The sequence below is a fragment of the Myotis daubentonii genome, chromosome 13, assembly GCF_963259705.1.
Source record: "Myotis daubentonii chromosome 13, mMyoDau2.1, whole genome shotgun sequence".
Taxonomy (NCBI): Eukaryota; Metazoa; Chordata; class Mammalia; order Chiroptera; family Vespertilionidae; genus Myotis; species Myotis daubentonii.
Genome location: NC_081852.1, coordinates 56,241,912 through 56,255,627, shown reverse-complemented (window position 1 = coordinate 56,255,627; position 13,716 = coordinate 56,241,912). Strand labels below are relative to the sequence as shown.

Below are 13,716 nucleotides of genomic sequence, written 5' to 3'. Positions count from 1 at the left end.
CTTTCGTGCTTCATTAAGGTCAAATGAATCTCAGTGTCATCCTGGCTCAGCCTCTAGTGCCATGGGTGGCCTTGGGGAGAATCTCTCCCGTCCCTGCGACTCAGGTTCCTCATCTGTAACATGAGGGGGTTGGACCAGGTGGGTGTTACGACAGACCAGCCCTCTCTCCTTCTCGCTGGTGTGGGAGCATACCACGCCAGGCAGTTAGGAGCGGCCAGAGTGATGAAGACACTTAGCCCCTGTCCTCAGGAGCTCAGGGCCCCCATAAATAACTAATTATAATAGGAGCTGTAATTGCAATGCGCACACATTACTCTGGGAGCACAGAGGCGGACGCTGACTTCCCTCTCCGTGGGGGTGGGCTCTGGGAAACCTCGCAGTGGCTATGACATTTGAAGGCCGGGAGGAGGGCTCCTGCAAGGGAGCAGGCTGGTCAAAGTGGGCGGTGCAGACTCTGTGTTGGAGGCAGCAGGTGCACATGACCTTGGTTTGCTGAGGGAACTGTACTTGGTTCTTGTCAGGCTCTGGGCAGTGTCCGCGGATGGGAGGTGAGTGGCTCATAATGAATTGCTGGGGCTCGTGATGAATGACTGGGGTTAGAGAGTGACAGAGCACATATAAATTAGAGCGGAGTTAACGTTGTCCCAGAAAGGTACCAATACGGGCCATTTACATCCCAGTTGGTGTTCACGAGTGTGAGAGAAAGGGTGGTATTTTAGCCACCTCCCTGGAACTGGGAGTCTGCGGTCTGGCCTGGGTGGAGGTGTATGGAATGGGAGTGATGCTCCTTAGGGGGTCATGTGTGCTCCGTTGAAATGAAAACTGCACCCACAGGTGTTCTGTCCGTGCCGTCTGTCTCACCCACCTGGTCACATCTCATCCACACCATTCATGGGCTGTTGGCTCTCCGTGACCTTGTAGGAGCTGATGGGTTAGTGGAGATGGCTGGCAACAAATTTAGATGTTGATGATACAGTTCTTACTTAGTTTTTGAGATGAAAATAACTTGTTTTCAAATTTAGATTATAAATGTGTAAGACATGTTCATTGTTAACATTTACAACAATATAGAAATGCTTCCATGAAATTAAAAAATGATGATCTCATTACCAATGGAATACTATACAGCAGTGAGCATGAATGACCTACTACAGACTACAGCGTGGGGACCCACACTTTGTGGAGCAAAGAAGGCAGGCAGAATAAATTCACACGGAATCAGTCCATTTATACAAAGTTCAAAAATAGTCAAAGCCAATGTAAGGTGTTAGAAGTCAAGCTAGGGTTCCCCTTAGGGGGTGTTAGTGACTGCTTGCTCATTTATGCTTCTTGCTAGAAGTGTGGTTCCCAGTGCCAGACACAGTGCTTGGCATATGGTAGCCTCGCAAGTATTTGTTGAAACAAATTTTTTTTTCACCTTTGATCTATGATTTCATAGGAAGGCATGGTCTTAGTCGTGAGTTATGAGGCGGGGAATTTACACCCATGTTTTGTTTATATGATTTCAAGATTCATAGGCCCTTCCTCTGTTTATCCTCCTGTGAGTCCGTGTTGCTTTGTTGTTACTTATAAGCCAGTCCAGGCAGCTCAGGTGTGGCTAAGAAGATGGTTTCTGGAATCCAACCGACTTGCGTTCACTCCTGAGCCCCATTACTTACTTGTCTGTGGTTTGGGATGAGTTACTCAGCCTTCCAGACCCTCAGTTGCCCCACCCGTAAAATGAGCATGACCCCCCAGCTTATTCTGCTGAGGTGCTGTGAAAATGAGAGTATTAAAAATCTCAACCACCAAATGTTGTGCCTTTACTACGTCACGGGCAGTGTTCTGAGCCCTGCAGACATCAGCCACGATTTGTTTAATCTTCCCGATACTCCTGTCTACTTGTGGTTTAGAGAATGTCAACCACAGAGTTAGTAAGTGTCGAGCCAGGATTCAAGCCAGGGCGGTTTCATGCCAGAGCCCAAGCTCTTAACCGCTGCCTCCAAGTAAAAGGAACTACGTACACGTGGAGTGCTTAGCAGTCAGCATACGTTCGCTATGATTATCGTCACGGTCATGTTCAACATTATTATTAATTTTCTTTCTCCTCTCTCTCTCCCCGCCCTCCTGCCCTGTTTCTCCTCCCTCCTGGCAGATGTGTTTCAGCAAGGTAAGGTCACTGCCTTCTGCCTGCTTTCCCATTGGCTGTGCTGTTTGGGGAAGAAGGGTATATAGTCTGTGTGGAGGGTCACGGGGCTTCTTATTCTCTCTGCACATGTCACGGGGGCTTTAGGAGGCCAGATGAGGACAATGGCCTGAGGTGGCCTGAAGTGCCATGCAGCCTCTGGGTCTTCCTCTGGACCATGTTTGGGGGACGGATGGGGACGGGACAGCGGGGGCAGGGACATTGGGGACCCTTCGTGGCTGAGCCCGTCAGGGGGCAGGGGCGCTGTCGGACTTGTGACGGGTGAGGAGCAGGTGTCTCTGGAGGCGGCCAGGTGGAGGCCTCATCGCTCAGGGCCAGCCGGAGCTTGCTCAGGGCTCCCTAGGCTGGCTTCATGTGGGCGTTTGCCAAACAACCGTGTCACTGTCCCGGAGGTGTGGGCAAGGCCACAGCTGGCCGGTCGCTGCATGCCCTCCAGCCCAGGCGCCCCCCACAACCCCTCTGACTGGGCCTGTGCCAGAAACAGGGCCAGGCAAGGGTGGGCAATGTCTTGTCTGTTTGGCCAGCCAAGGTCATGTGCTCTGGGAGCTGGAGACTGAATGCTTGACCCGGAGTGTGCGTGTCTGTCTTTGTCCCCACGCAGGACGCAGGGCCCTGGGAGACTCAGGGGCAAGGCCTGGTTGAACCTGCTAGGCCTTTACGCAGGGGGACCAGCCTCATTCCCGCTTTTGCCACAGTCAGAAGCTAGTGGGCAGCGTGGCAGGGAATAACGGTTTGTATTCAAGCTGGGAGCTATGTTGGTAGCACAGTCTGCTGCGTCTTCCTTGAATCCAAGTCTGGCTCGGAAGAGGAGCCTGGTTTAAAAATACATCCAGGCTTGCCATAAATAGCTTCCGCATCATCTTAAAGGCTTGCTATTTCCACAACTATTATTTCACCCCCGACAGGCAGCACGTGCTACGGGAACGTCGGCCTGCTCTCCCTGATAGAAGCGCGGTTGTGGGTAACAGTGAGGGGGACTGTTGCGTTGTCTTTTAAGAGTCTGCAGTCAGAGACCCGCTTTTATAAATAATTCATAAATCCCAGCAAGCTACAAGTAATATGTTCCATTTGGCTAGAGACTAACAGATGAGCAAAACTGAGAAGGAGCCGCGCCCGTTCACGTCATGAAAGGGCTGCCGTCAGAACCCCTGGCTGCGGATGCTTTTTGTTTTTCCCCCTGGACAGATTGGGGGCTCGGTGGGACGCTCTGGGAGAGAGATGGGTTGTTTCCTGCGGACCGGACTGCCAGCACTACCCAGTGCTGAATGGCGTGTCCCCTTCCGAGGCACAGAATGCCCGCGTTTCGACCGTCTTGCGGGAGCGTGCGAGCGTCCCTGGTTGTTGTCATCGGCATAAAAAATGGCCCATCAGGCCGGCCCCGTCAGGTCTGCCTTCTTTTTAAATCTGTCACGCCGTTTGATGGATGGCATTTGCCTGTCAGTAACAGTGATATGCAGAGCAGAAGTTATAATCATCTCCAAGGCACTGGCTGGCGAGGCCTAATAGCATCTTCCAGAGACGGAAGCTGCCAGCCACCCAGTGCCCTGCGCGCTGGCAGGTGGCAGTCCCTTTATATAATGTCACTAGGATTTCAAGCGGAGAGCACGGAGCTGGCGCTTGTGAATTATTTACATGGCACTGGCCTTGGAGGATCCTTTCGTATGGAGAGACTTTCTCTGAAATGATGGCAAAGGACGTGCCAGCCGGTGCCCCCTCCTCTCCCTTTGCTTCTGGCCATTCTCGCTGTGAAGTTAATGCTCAGTAAAACGTGACAGTAAAAATGTACCAGTGACAGTCGCACCGGGCCAAGACAAAAGGTTCGGTGTCGCACAGACAATCCAGAACACGACTCCGCGACATGTTCTGTGATTGCCACTCTGTTCCGGAATTGGGCCGTTCACTCGGAACCTGGGGGCCCTGAATTGGACTGGACACAAGCAACCAGACAACTACGTGGCTTTAGATGAATAGAAGCCACGGGGTCGTCTCTGTAGCCCGTCCACACAGGGCACGTCTGAGCGGCTCTGGCCTCCTGGCCACGCCGTGAGCGTCCGGGCCCTGCTGGCTTTGGCTTGTCCAAGGATGCCCGGGCAGTCGAGGGAGTGGAGGTGCTGCTCTGCGAGTGCGTGCTTCTGGCAGGGAGCGCGTGCGTGAGAGGAGCCCGTGCATGTTTGGGCTGCTGTGCACCAGGGCAGGCCGGAGAGGGAGGCAGGCTTGCCAGTCGACAACATCAGACGTTCTCAGAGGAAGCCCAGGTTATTGCCTCTGGATTGCATTACCTTTTATTTCTCTGCAGATCCGTCTTGTTATGGCAGGTGACAGTGCATCAGCGGCTGCCAGGCCTTTCTCTGCTGCATCCGTGCTGTGTGCTCTTTTGGTTCTTTCATCTGTAAATGCCTCTCGGTGTGCCGGTTAGACCCAGGGCGTGAGGACTGTCAAGGACAGGGGACCCACAGCTGGGCCCGGGGAATGTAGACGTTCCAGGACCACGTTTTCAAAGAGCCTTTGTCGACCCACATTCCCTGTTGTCCACGGAGCTCATAGCCATTGGATGGCTCTCAGGAGCCCCAAAGTGCCGTAGAATTGCTCTTCGCCATCTCAAATGCAATTGAAAACGCTCTGTGTGCACACGTGTCCAGAATCTCGAGTAGTAGAGCAATCCTTTCATAATGCAGCCAGGGCCACACACGTGCCTCACTTGAACTTGCTGAAGCACCGTTTGAATGCTCTTCCACGGGCTCAACCTTGATTCTGAAATGGAACAGAAACCGAGCAAGCGGCCTGGAAATCAAGCGGTGCCACTCAGCAGGGTGTTTGAGAGCGTAAGTGGGCGCGCATAAAGACTGTACCATTGCGTTAATTCTCTGCTCTTTCCCGTGCACTGAAGTCCCTTCTAGACTCTGAGCACGAAGAGGTACAGCCTCTCCCCCTCATTCCGTTCCCACCTGCAGCTGGGATCTTGCTATTGGAGAGATTTTTTCTTCCAGCCCAAGTAACTTTTGATGCCATGATCTATTTTGTGACCAGTCACTGCCAGGCACCCTCTAGGCCATGAGGATAAGAGAGTGGACAAGACAGCAAATGCCCTGTTCTCGTGGTACTCACAGTCCAGCTCGGGGAACATTGGTGCCAAGCATGCAAATCAATCCATTCTAGCCTTGGCTGGTTTGGCTCAGTGGGTAGAGCATTGGCCTGTGGATCAAAAGGTCCCGGGTTCAATTCCGGTCAAGGGCACGTACCTTGGTTGCAGGCTCCTCCCTGGCCCGGGCCTGGCCGGGGCATGTGCTGGAGGCAATCAATGGATGTTTTTCTCTCACGTTGATGTTTCTCTCTGTCTTCCCTCTCTTCCACTCTAACTAAAAATCAATGGGAAAATATCCTCAGGTGAGGAGTAACAACAAAAATAAATATTCTAGAGGGATACTTGTGATGAGGAAAGTGTCACAGGGCGGCGTGCTGGAGGCTAGGAGGTCCGTCCGCCTTGGATGGGGTGGCCAGAGAATGACAAGAAGGACCAGCTATTGGAGGACGTGGGGCCCAGCAGGGGAAGGGGCAAGGGCGCAGCCGGTTAGGCAGAACCACCCCGATGTTCCAGGACCCGAAGGAAGCCCGACTTGCTGGGGCTTCTGCGTGTGTGGAGAGAGTTGTGTGCGGTGAACAAGCAGAGGGGGGCAGGAGTGGCCGTTGGGGGACTGGAGGAAGGAAACGGTGGTGGGTTTTGAGCATAAGTGTGACCTGGTCTATTTACACGAAACACCGCCAAGCTGGTGGCTGTCAAATGCACAAGAACAGTGTGTGAGACGTTAAACCAGGACCAGAGCTGAGCGCTGAACGGGCTCGGGCTGGGCCGGGATGGGCCCTGCCCACAGGTCCGAATTGCTCCCTCCTGGGTCTCTGCCCTCCTGGGCAGTGGGACCCACCGGGCGGCCCATTCCCAGCCGCTCGCTCTGCTCGCTTCGCCTGCAGGGAGCCTTGTGCCCGTGGCGTACACCTCCCCTCCTGGCAAATGACGCTCACCGAGGGCCTCGTTAAAGCACTCCTATATGTGTGTTTAGGTTGTAAAAAGCCACTCCTCTCCAATACGTACACACATGTGTATCATATGTACGGCAGGTTAATACAGGTGTGTTAATAGGCTTAGGAGACTTTCGCTTGGCGCCCAGTAGGGTTGCTGCCGCCGTGGGGAACTTGGCCCAGTGGCTTGGCCCCGTGGCCTGGTTTTCCCATCTGTACAATGAGAGGCGGGGACCCCCTGGGCTTCCTGCTCACGCTGCAGCTTCTGGATTTGCCTCCATAGCGTACACAAAGCCACGCTACAGGTTTTGACGGGGTGGAAGAGAGGGTTCCCGAGTGGCTGAGAATCCAGGTTGAGAGAATTGCGGTTTCAGATGTGTCACTTACTCACGTGGCCATTTGGAAGTCCCAACTCTTTCCCATGTGGATTAATACCGGCACCCACAATGGAGGGCCCTGCTTTTTCTCACTTGAACAGAAAAATCAATCATAGTTTGGTTCCTGGCAGTCCAGCCAAGCCTGTTAATTGCTGGGGTGGGCGGTGGTGACAGGGACCTGTTTGACTCGAGCTCTTTAGTGTATTTCAAATGTATCGGCTGAACCGCTGGGGCTGGATCTGAGGTTTTCCCAGCCACTTCCGAAAACCCATCTGTTATAAAGATCTGACCCTTTAGCCATGAATTGTGGTCCCTCTGGTAATATCGTAGACGATGAAATATTGTTTTCTTCATGAGTGTGGGATTGCGGGAATAAATTAAGGCTAGTGTTACCATTTCCAGGTAAAAAAAAAAATCCAAGTTGTCATCTGATGGTAACTAGCAAACGAGAAAAACGCGTTCACATTTGTATGGTGGCAAGTGGTGGGTTTCCTGGACTCATTTCCTGTATGCTAACATTTCCTGGCTATGTATACCATCCCCCTTTTGTCCAGATTCAGTAGACTATTCAGAGTCATGTAGGAAACACATCCATCTTTCCAGCACAAACCGAACAACATCGCCATTTAATTTTACTCAGATTCACTTTGTGTGCGTGCGAGATGTATGAGGGAAAAGATAACCACATTTAAATAACCGCGTTCTCTGGGATGCTTATCACATTCCCTGTGGGCTGTGCAGGGCCACCCGTTCCGTGCCAGGTGACCTTGGGGTGGGTCTCTCCTTGTACCACGTTCACTGTGTACCCACTCCAATCACAGGATGTGGGTTTGGCGTTTCGGAGCCCCTCCTCCCAGTAACTTGCGTTTCAAAATTGCCAGATCAGTAAAGTGGGGAACTTTCAGATTCCTTTGCTGAGGTGGTTGCTAATAGGAAGAGCAGTTTGTTTTTTAAAAAATTTTATTTTATTGGAATGATGATGATGATGGTAATAATAATAATGATAATACCAACATTTAATGCCTCCTGTATTCCAAGCACTGGGACAAGCACTTTATGCATCTTTTTTCATTGAATCTGCCCTCACATTTTTATGAAGTAGATATTACAACCAGTAATCCCACTTTACAGAGGAGAAAACTGAGGCACAGAGTGGAATCGATGCAATGATGGTTATAGAAGTAGTGAGTGGTAGAGCCAGGATTTTTTATTTTATTTTTAAATTATTTTTACTTGTGAGACTTTATGCGACAGAACAGTTTTAGATTTTCAGGAAAAATGGTGAAGACAGTACAGAGAATTCCCATAGAGCCCACACCTCGTTTTCTCTGTTATTAATCTTGCATCAGTATGGTACATTTATTAAAGCAATGACCCGGCGTTGATTCATTATTATGAACTGAAGTCCATAGCTTATTTAGATTCCTTTAGTTTTTACCTAATGGCCCCTTTCTGTTCTGGGATGCCATCCAGGGTTCCGGGATATCGCAGCACACTTAGCTGTCATGTCTCCTTCGGCTCCTCTTGGCTGTGACGGTTTCTAAGACTTCCCTTATTTTTGAAGACCTTGACGGTATGAGGAGTGTAGGTGTTCTGAGGATTATATTACAGGATGCCCCCCTCCTGGAATTTGCATGAGGTTTTCCTCATGATTAGACTGAGGTTATGGGTTTCAGGAAAGATCATCCCACTTGCATCACACATCCAAGGCCCCTACTATGCACATGACCTATGATAATTGGTGTTGACCTTCACCGGTTGGCTGAAGCCATGTTTGTCAAGCTTTCCCACTGCAAAGTCCCAAATCTTCTTGCACTTTTCCAAGGAAATCTATGCAAAGCCCACCCTGAAGGAGTGGGGAGTCATGCCCCCTCCAGCTCATCGAGGGAGCAGTGTGTGCATATATTATTCTTTTGTGTGGGAGATTTGGGTCTTAGCCCTCCTTTATTACTTTCTGCAATCATTATTTCAGCGGTTCTCAACCTGTGGACCGCGACCCTGAAAATACATCCTGCATATCAGATATTTACATCACGATTCATAACAGTAGCAAAATTACAGTTATGAAGTAGCAACGAAAATAATTTTATGGTTGGGGGTCACCACCACATGAGGAACTGTATTAAAGGGTTGCTGCATTAAGAAGGTTGAGAACCACTGATAGGTCAATATGGACTCGTGGATATTTACTTTATACGTTGGGTTATAATGCAGTACAATTGTACTGATTTCCTTGCTTTGGCCACTAGGAGCTCTTGGCCAGCCTTGTTCCAGCTTTGGCCATTGGGAGCTCTTTTTGCTGGTACCTTGTGGCCCGTCAATTCTTTTTTAAGCACTTCTACAGTACTTCCTGATGTGATAAGATGCGCCAGGGTCATCTTGGATAGTTCCCACCTCCATCCGAGATGCATGCGTTTCTCTAGGAGTCCTGGCTACTTTGATTGGAGAAATGATACTAGAAATCAAGATCTAGGTGCCGGATGTGGTTGTTGCTACTGGAGTGTCATTTCTGTTAAGCCCTCTCAGCTGACCGAGCAATGAAATATACCTGTGTATACTAACCTGTGTGTAAGTGCATATTCACAGCTATTTCTGGATGTAGAAATACATCTAGGGGGCTCAAGCAGAAAACGTTTATTTCTCATGGTTCTAGAGGCCAGAAGTCTTAGTTTAGATCAAGGTGTTGGCAGCGTTGGTGTCTGCTGAGAGCCACCTCCTGGTGCATAAATGGCTGTCTCTCGCTGTGTCCTCACATAGCGGAATGGGGAAGGAGCTCTCTGGGGTCCATTTGTAGGGGCACTAATCCCACTCATGAGGGCTCTACTCTCCTGCTCTGAACATCTCAGAGGTTCCACCTCCTAATGTCATCACCTTGGGAGTCAGGATTTCACATATGAGCTTGGAGGGGACACATTCAGTCCATCACAGTGCCCCTCACCAGGCCCAGGCTCGCTCTTGTGACTCCTTGGCCTGTTCTAGCTCCACAAGCTTCTAAGTGGGTTTGCACGAGCTGAGTGCGTAGCGCCTTGTTGGTGAGCCAAGACATTTGCACTTTCTGGGCAGGCCAGGGACACAACTGATCAGTTTATAATCTTCCACAGTTGAGCGCTTAAAACCCCCTACACCATCCTCCGATTGATTACTGATCATTGGGGTCCAAGACAGACCCATTCTTTAAGTCGCTGAGTCTGTCCCGGGGACCGATTATGAGGCTGTGAGTGTTTCCTCCTTGCTTGGCAGGAGGGTCCATGGGAGGCTGAGCATGTTTATCCATTTCGGTTGGCACCACCAGCCCATTTCCCCCGCTTCCTCTCTCTCATATTCTTTCCCAGATGCCTGGGCTGGTGCACTGTCCCCTCCAGGCAGAGAGGATGGTCTCACAGGGAGGCCTGCCTGTGATGGAGACACTCATCAGCCGGCCGATGGGGGTGCCTGTGGAGACAGGCCGTGCCCATTTGCCAATGCCCTCTGGTATCTCTGATGCACCTGGTCCCCTCCAGGCCAGCAATCAGGGAGTAGGGGGCTCTCAAACCCCATGATGTCAGGGAGCTCCACTCCTGTTGTTTTTGGAGCCTGGTTTGCTGGAAGTCACAGAACATTACAAACAATTGGAGTGGATTCATTCGAATGTTTGGTTGGTAGATGAAGCAATCTTTTGGGAAGCATTTTGCGAGTTGATAGAAATTTGTTCTTTGGACTTGACAGTTGGTTTGATGGCATGTTCTCAGGCTGTTGGCTAGATGTGGGCACTCGTTGAAAAGCAGTTTCTTCTAGGGCGGTGGTCGGCAAACTCATTAGTAAACAGAGCCAAATATGAAGAGTACAACAATTGAAATTTCTTTTGAGAGCCAAATTTTTTAAACTTAAACTATATAGGTAGGTACATTGTTATTAACTTAATTAGGGTACTCCTAAGGCTTAGGAAGAGCCACACTCAAGGGGCCAAAGAGCCGCATGTGGCTCGCGAGCCGCAGTTTGCCGACCACGGTTCTAGGGGATACTAGGCCAGACCACCTCAAGCCCTGTCTCCCCCCCATAGTTTCTGGAACCCCTTCCCCCATCTCATCCCATTCATTACCGTAAGGCTCTACCAGATTAATCCCTGTTCTCCCTGATGCTCATCCCCACCTCTTTGCCTTTGCATGGTGTTGATTGCTCTTTGTGGAATATTATCTCCTTTTTTCAGCACCCCTCGTCCTGCTCTGTACCCGAGTCAGAAAAGTACCTGGGCTCTGCCGTCATGGTGGCTGGCCCAGGGGTGGGTGCTGCAGGCCCTCAGCCTGACGCTAATGCCTCCCATGTGTGTGAGAAGCAGACTCTTGCTTCCACACAGTCCTCCGATATCTTGTTACTATGATATGCACACCACTGGGACAACATCTTACCTGGAAATCATCGAGAGAGAGCCCCCTAGCTCCCCTCCTGGATACGCCTGCTCTTGCTTACTCTTCAGCACTCAGTCTAATTCTGCTCTGCGAGGTCATCCCAACTCACTCCCACCGTCAGGCGGGGAACTCTGCCTTCCACTTCGCAGTTGCCCATCCCCTTCTCATGCCTCCATCAGGACTTCTCTCACGTTGTTACGACGACCTGTTTAATCCTCGGTCTCGCCACACCACACTGAGCTCCCAGAGAGAAAGAATCTTGTCTTTTATTTTGAATCTTTAGCACCAAATGCAGTGCTTAGTACATAGTAGGTACTCAGTAGATGTTCGACGACTGAAAGTGGACATGAAATAAGGCTCAGAAGAATGAACATTTTGTGCATGGCTGGTGTGTGTGTGTGTGTGTGTGCGCGTGCATGCACGTGCACATGTGCACGTATACACATGTATGTGGACTGCACATGTGTCTTTTATGGTTGACAGTCTAAGTTCTGTAACAAAGTGGAGACGGAATGCTGGCAGTGTAATAGATGCTCATGTTATTGCCCGTCTCGTTTCCCATCCTTGAGTCCTGAAATCTTTTTCCATTCTGTGCCTTCACCACCATTTGTTGTTGTTGTTGTTGTTGTTGTTTCAAGGGGACAGTATTTGGACCTAGAATGAGTCAGCAAACACTCAGCTGCTCGGGTTTGTGCAAGTCACGGGCAGGAGCAGGAGCGTGGGAGATTGAGCAGACACTGTCCTTACCTTTCAGTGGGTGCTGTCCTCTCCCAGTGCAGGAGGGACTCACAGAGGACTGGGGTCCCTGGGGAAGGGATCATGCCCTGAGAGAGGGGGATTTGAAGGAGGCAGAGGGTCTGAGTGGGCGGGACAGGGCAGGCCTGGCGGTGGGTACAGTGTGGGAAGGACAGTCTGGACGGAGGTGGAGACAAATGCAAGCATAGTGCTGTGTTTATGGGCTGTTGAGGGCGCCTTAAACCTCACAGGCTGGGTGTTGGGATTCAATGGGCCTGGTTATGGAGCCTTCACAACCTGATGATGGTCAGACACCTCTTGGGACCCCCAACACCCCCAGTATGATTGAAAAGATTTTATCTACCACATGAATGGTATTGGTTATTGAGTTTTCCCACTTTTTTTATTACTCATTTTATTACTTCTTTTGCTACTCAAGGGTAACCAATCGGCCAATCAGCATTCCAGATCAGCACAGTGAATGCTATGCTCTGAGTTGATGAAATTCCAGTCCATAAAAAATCCAGCTTGATGTTTCAGAGAGCCTGAGCAGTGGTTGTGAGGTTATTTTAAAATCTAGCAGCAAAGTTCAGTCTTGGTCTAGGAAGGTCAGGAAAGCCATCACAGCTTTTTGAGCCGAGAAAGAGCATGCGCTGTGCACACAACAGAACCGAGCTGTAGGCTGGCGGCAGAGGATATGGGTGGCCTCTGCTTGCTTAGCATGTGCCAGGTTTATGCATGAACTCACTTTCCCCCCAGAATAATCCTATGAGGTTCATCTATAGGATTTATCTCCACGTTTATCCCCATTTTTCAGACGCTGAAATTGGTCAGAAAGCTTAAGTCGTTTTACTTTACAGAGGGCCTCCCAGCTAGTGAAGGGCCCAGTCTGAGTTCACACCCAGGCAGTTGGACTTAGTCTGAATTTTTTTAAAAAAAAATATATTTCTTTATTGATTTCAGAGAGGAAGGGAGGAGAGAGAGATGGAAACATCAGTGATGAAAGGGAATCATTGATCAGCTGCCTCCTGCACACCACTGGGGATGGAGCCTGCAACCCAGGCACGTGCCCTTGGCTGGAATTGAACCTGGGACCCCTCAGTCCGCAGGCTGACGCTCTATCCACTGAGCCAAGCCAGCTAGGGCCTCAGTCTGAATTCTTAATGACCACATCACACAAGTCATCTTGGAGGGACCAGGAGGTTGAGGTGGGCTCACCGATGAGTAAGATAGACAGTGCTGTGATCAGGCAAGAAATCCCAGCCCAACCTCAGAGAAATGGAAGCATATGTTCAACCAGAAAACCTGTGTACAAGTCTTTCTAGCAACAGCCCAGTTAGTTGCCTATCCACAGGGGAAAGGCTCAGCGCCTGTCGTATTCACAGGGAACGGAACGCTACTCAGAAATAATGAGAAGCAAAATGTTGATGCAACAAACGGCACGAAGGGGCGTCAGGAACATTATGCTACTGAGGACACCCTGTGTGATTTCATTTCTGTGAAATTCTTAAAACTAATCTGTGGACAGAACTCAGCATGTCGGTCGCTTCTGGGGAAATGGGAGTGGAGATTGACTTGGAAGAGGAACTTTCTGGCTGATAGTAATTCTGTCTTGACAGGGGTTTTGGCCTATACAAGTGTATGCATTTGTTAACACCGAGAGGATATGCTCTTAAGATTTGTGCATTTCACTTATGTACATTTTACCTTAAAAGGAAAAAAGACTTATAGACTAATATTGAATTCTGGTTAACGATGTGCACTCTGAAGCATTGAGGGGCGAGCACACTGATGTCTACAATATATTTTGAAATGCATCTCAACAACAAACATGGGTTGATGGATGGATAAAGGGGTGGATAAACGGATACATAGGTGAAAAAGCAGGGAAAAGAAGAGATCCCAGTTGGGGTCCTTTCTATAGACAGAGAGCATGTGACCAGGGAACCATGACGGTCCAGGGCAGGCAGAGGCTGGATGGTGCCAGAGAGGCAGGGCCTGGGCTTGGGCTGCAGGACTC

General features: G+C 50.1%; 1 protein-coding gene across 4 annotated transcripts in view; it reads left to right on the top strand.

The window, feature by feature from the left end:
• Positions 1-13,716, top strand: part of GFRA1 (GDNF family receptor alpha 1) — a 178,289-nt gene that overhangs the window by 53,837 nt on the left and 110,736 nt on the right. The window lies entirely within an intron of this gene.